The sequence below is a fragment of the Simochromis diagramma genome, unplaced genomic scaffold, assembly GCF_900408965.1.
Source record: "Simochromis diagramma unplaced genomic scaffold, fSimDia1.1 OVJJ01000618.1, whole genome shotgun sequence".
Taxonomy (NCBI): Eukaryota; Metazoa; Chordata; class Actinopteri; order Cichliformes; family Cichlidae; genus Simochromis; species Simochromis diagramma.
In genome coordinates this window covers 5,629,672-5,635,671 of record NW_024387423.1, presented here as the reverse complement: position 1 = coordinate 5,635,671, position 6,000 = coordinate 5,629,672, and positions in this window count along the sequence as shown.

The window sequence follows — 6,000 nt, the reverse complement described above, 5'->3', positions numbered from 1 at the left end:
TAATATTTACTGTGCGAAAAGAAAATATATCCAAAGTATTTAAATTGAGGAGAAGGAGAGCAAATCAAAAAAGGTCTCTTGAGGAGGACTTTTTTTTTCCCACCCCACTTTTATTTTTTGCGTTGCTTGTTTTTGAAAGTGTCTTCAGTCATTCACAGTTTCTCCATAACCCCAGACGGGGAAAACATCCTTCATTCACACTTCATGAAGTGCGACATATTCTAACTGCACACTAATCCATTTTCTACTCTCCACTTTACCCTTAACAACTAATCAGCGGCTCTATTTTCCTCCAGCTGAGTTCCTGGAGAATTTTGATTGCCCTACCCTTTGGTGAGTTTAACCTTGACATTAGTCACAAAATGATGAAACGTTAATGAATATGGATAAAAACTAGATGTAAATGTGTGAAGTATAAAGAAAACGTGTGAGGAAATAAGTCATTGTCACTTTGACAGTGAAATGGGAAGAGGGGGACAGCAACCAGAGCCTGTCTGTTTGTCCCTGGAGAGAGTGAGAACAGTTAGACTTTCACTATTTCTTAGATAAACCACCAACTGCTCCACTAATTACCTTTTCCCCTAATTTCTCTTCGGTTAAACTTTTCTCATCTTTATTTTTTTCTCAGTTTTGTTAGTCTCCTTGTCTTTCTTCATGTCTGATTTATTATCAAATGGGAATACTACACATCAACTCACCTCACAAAAAATACTTGAAGTGTAGACGTAACTGAACAAATAAACATAATTTTTTGGTATGTAGTTAACTTTTAAAAGAAAAAAATGTTTATCTGAGTCATCAAGGCTGAAAAGACTAAAAACAGCAGACATTGTCACACACACACAACCATACACAGTATGACATGGGGGTGAAATGCTTGTAGCTGTACAATGCCCGACCATTAAATGACAGAAGAAAAGTTTTACAATATTTACAATTTACAGTTTACTACAAAATTTACAAATTAACTTAAGAATTTACAGTAAAGAATGTGCAAATAGCAGAAGAGATTATAAAGATTATAAGTTATAGGAATTATAGGATTATAGGAAATGTGTGGTGGTGCGTGTGATGATGTGTGTGAGAGTCCAGTCCTACACCTGGTTCAGGGCCCGAATAGCCTGGGGTAAGAAGCTCCTCCTCATTCTCTCTGTTTTGGCCTTAAGGGAGCGGAAGCGCTTCCCAGACCTCAACAGTGAGAAGAGTCCATTGTTGGGATGGGAAAGGTCCATCATAATCTTCCTAGCTTTGGACTTGCACCGCTTGGTGTAGACGGACAGCAGGTCAGGGAGCTCTGATTGAATGATGCGTTCGGCCGAGCACACCACTCTTTGCAGATCTCGTCTGTCCTGCTTGGTGCTGTTCCCAAACCAGGTGCAGATGTTTGCCGTCAGGACGCTCTCGATGGTGCAGGAGTAGAAGTTCTTGAGCACCTTCAGTGGCAGTTGGAAGTCTCTAAGTCTTCTGAGGAAGAAGAGACGCTGATGGGCTTTCTTAACCAGGGTGTTGATGTGACAGGACCATGACAGGTCCTGAGTGATGTGGACACCCAGGTATCGGAAACTGTCCACTCTCTCCACTGGCGTGCCACTGATGATGAGGGGTTTGTAATTCCTCGCCTGCTTTGTAGTGAAGTCCACGATCAGCTCCTTAGTCTTGCTGATGTTTAGGAGGAGGTTATTTCTGTCACATTCCTGAAATATTCTTTATATAAAAATAAAATAAAGAAGACAAACCTATCAGAAGGCCAGGCACAGATCTATTTAATGAAGCACAAAAATTCACTTTTTGTTTGTACGTATTGAGATGTTCACAGAAAGGAGACACACTGTAGCTATAAGGATTTATAGCTTATAGACAGAGATTATAAAGACTGTCAGGCTTTACAAATATTTGCTGCTCAGTTTCATCCATTAGTTGAACTATTCAGTGTAATTTGTACCCAAACTATGAAACGTTGGCATCTAAGTTGTGTATACCACAAGTTTTGTTTTTTTCACAGATTATGTTCTATCCTTTATTTATTTATTTTTTAATGACCTCCATTTATTCCCATGTGGCCAGTCTGAGACCACATTCAATGCATCTTCACTGAGCTACAGCATAACTGTATTTGAATTGAAAATTAGCATCAACATCAAAACCATTAAAGTGGATAAAGGGTCTTCCGTTAGTAATATTTTCCACATTAAAGGTTGGACAAAATGTAAAAGTGCTGTAATAATGGCTTCGGTATCATTTGAAATTAATGGCATGTTAATGCGCCCTTCAAGTCTGCATTTTTCAGTCTGTTTAGTACAGTTTGTGTTTGTAACCTGCACTGATTGATGGATTTATCATCCTCTTGGGAGGAGGTGCAGCTAACTATTAATGCAACTTTTACATTCTCTATCATTGCCACACAGTTCACAAGACGAACAGTTTACTATTAACACAGCCTATAGATTTGAATTCATTAACTCCAATATGGATCTCTATAAAGTCTGGGTATGTAGCATACAGTAGAAATGTTAAGATGGTGTTGCTGAAAGATCAAGGCTTGTGGCTGGAAAATTCAAACTACAGTGCTAAAAAAATCTTGTCTGCGGGTTCTTCACTACTTCTCTTCGACATTTCACTGTTATTTAATCTATTTTAAATACAATCAACTTCAGATCTTAATAAACATTTCTCAGAACCTTGTGAATTAAATTGCCCGCCACTGAAATGTATTCATATTTCTTTCATTTCTCACAGACGTGACACAAGTATTGCTGTATGAAACTGATGGAATGGTGCAAACCAGATGTTTTCATATATTTCTGTTTTTCCCGCCATTAGCTCTGGACACTTTATTTTCAATTCTAGATTGACAGTTGTGACTAATGTCCCAGCAGCAAATGATTTTGCCAACCGACAACAAGGGATCACAGAGAGTTTTGCATTAGAAAAAATATCACTAAACCAAGGGTCTCTGAGACACGTTGTTCGTGTCATTTCTACATCAGTAAAACACATATCAGGGAATAACCTCCAAAACAGCATATAAACCCTATTGAACAACAGAACCTCTGAGCATTATTGTCCAGGTGTCCTCTGGGATGAAAATAAGCTTTAGCGATAATAAATTAGTTTGCTAGCAGAGCTCAGTTCAGTTGTGTGATCCTCACATGTCTTTGTGTAAGCCTCCATTATTATCGGCCTTCAGTAGGAGGACACTGCTCAGATGAGCTCTTCGTTTTCTTCTTTGTGATGTTTGCTGCAGGTATTAGACCATGGTAAAGATGAGCTGTACTGCAGTATATTGAATTAGCCATTTCTAACTTTTCCAGAACGGAGCACAATCCTTCAATGATTATTCACTCAGGGACAAGACTGCGTCATCAAAATAGGATTTCAGCCTTTGTGATCAAAATAATACTGATAATAACTGGCTGTTTTTATTGGTGTCTTTCACAGTGTCCGAGGACACACTATAATTCATCACACCAGAATTATTTCTGGTTTGATGAATTTAAATAATTTATGAATTTAATTTTATGAATTTAAGCACCTAGACTTAAAATGAAATTGATTATGATGTAACCGGATTATATTTGAATTAAAGCTTTGCTCGTGTACAGCTCATTTGAGCGGTGTTTTACAGCATCCAGTAAGTTATAGAGGACTGATTATTAGTGACAGGACTACGATGCTGTGCCGCAGAATGCTGGGGCTCCCATGTTGCCGAGCATATTGCATTGCATTGCAAGCAAGTCTGTTAAACCTGGGATTTAAAAAAAAAAAAGGTGTGGGGGGGGGGGGGGGGGGGGGCTGTATCTGGTACAAGCCTGAAGTCTATGAATAAGCAGCATCATGTGGGTTCATTATATCAATAGATAACAACATTTATTTAGAGGTTCCTTTATACATTAAAGGATTTCAACACATGGGCATAAGAGAAATGGCACTTTCACCAAACAGGTGGACGATCGTTTTAATATGTCCTTATTAAAATGGATATATAAAGAATACGTGAATCAAGAAGTGTGACAGAAAAGTAACACATGCGCACACAGTTTGACATGTCCTAAAATACTGCAAAGCAGGATGTGTTAATGAACGAGGTCTGTAATTAAAGCCTTGTGATCTGACACAGCTGCTTACGTTATGCTGAGACACATGACAGCCGGGCTGAGATGTGAGGCTGAGTTCAGAAAAGGACTTTAGGCCTCGTGATAGTTTTAAACAGGAGCTGAAGCACAGGAGTTTAAGTCAGATCATGACTTGTCATTATTCTAGCCAATTAATCTTACTACTTAAATACTTGTTTTCATTTCTTCATCATTTGCTCTTCTTTTTTGTAATGTAGGGGTCCATAAGGCCAAAAGCTGAATACCAAATATAATTGTTTCCATAAGAAGTAATTAGATAAGACAGTGGCAGTATACTGCAATCGTTATTTTCATTGTGTGTCTATAATTTATTTTAAGCACAATTATTATAAGTAACCTGAAGTATATATAATTTTGCAGTTAAACTCCATGCCATACCCAGATCTCCAGATATTAAAAGCTGTGCTCTCTTATCACTAAGAGTCAGAATTTTGATGAGCCTTTCCATATTTTATATTATCTTTTAATCTATTTCCTTGTAGTAAGCTGGGCGGGAATGAAAATTAAGCAATTAAAGGACGTTAACTGCTGTCATAAAAACTATTTTCCAGTGACACTTGAGGATGACCTGGATCTGTGCCAGGAAAATTTCATCATCCAGCAGGCAATTTGCCTGTCACTCCTTCAGTGTCCCAACACTGCGGGCTGTTTTCACCCCAGCTACTGAAATATCGTCTCAGACCCGCTTATATCCCACAATATGCTTTATTTCTTTATCTCTGTCTGTTTTTTATGTCATGTCATTTTGATCAAGTCAGAGGTGGCTGTGATAGGCAGACCTTCTTCTACCATTTACACAATTAGCATATCTGCTGTTATGTACAACTCTTGTATAGGTCTGCAAGACTGATTAGGTTGTTGCATTATAATATTACTAAAAACTGCAGGTATATTAACAAAGTAGCTTCAAACGTTTTCATGTCAAAATGATGCTAATGAGAGCAGTAAGAGCTGATCAAAGCAATGAAGCTGCAGATGAAAGATAAAACAGTTAGTTGAAGCTGCAAAAGGGCACAATAGAACCGGGGGAGATGCAAAGTGGAAAACTCACTGCACGTATACGTTTACAGATGGATGACTACTCGTCTCCTGCCAAAGAAATCAATATTTAATTCCCTTCGCAGTTTTAATTTTCGATCTAAATTGCTGATACTGCCGACTGTTAGAGTGACTATCGAGACAAACCTCTTGAATTTCTGTTTCTACAAGTGGACAGGAACAAGGGGAGGATCACTGGCAGTCTGTTCCAGAGCAACAGTTAAAGCTCGTTACTGCAAAAACTGCTTGCAATTTACTCAAGAACAGATTGTCTGCCATTTGTTGTCGGTGTAAGCTGTTTCTTGACAGATGCCCTCCAATGCATGTCTGCCAATTTTTAAAAAAAAAAAAAAAGAAAAGAAAGGGAAAATGTGTGCTATTTTTCAGGTTTGTGCATCCCTGAACTTGCTAGGCGACTACAGACAGATTTCTGTGATTCTGATTTTCCTTAGTTCTGATGTTTTTTGTTGTTGTTGGAACAGGAACATCTGAGTACCTTTATTTCTATTCATGCCATCCAGAGTGGGATATCAAAGCTTGCCTGCCTCACGGTTCATTTGGCGAGCCAGAAGGGCAACACAACTGGCCTATCAAAACGATTTGTTTAAGGATAACATACAGCAAACCTTTATTTTAGTGGAAATGATGGTCCAGAGGACACCCTGATATTTTGTCTATTTTACTTTGAAGTTTTGGTTTATATTGCTGCTAAATTTGCAATCTTCAGGGATAAAAAAAAAAAAAATCGAGACAACACGTAAATGCCAAAAATGCAGTAACACTAATAGTCACTTAAGGCTTGCTTCAAAAGCATGACATTCCCAAAGGG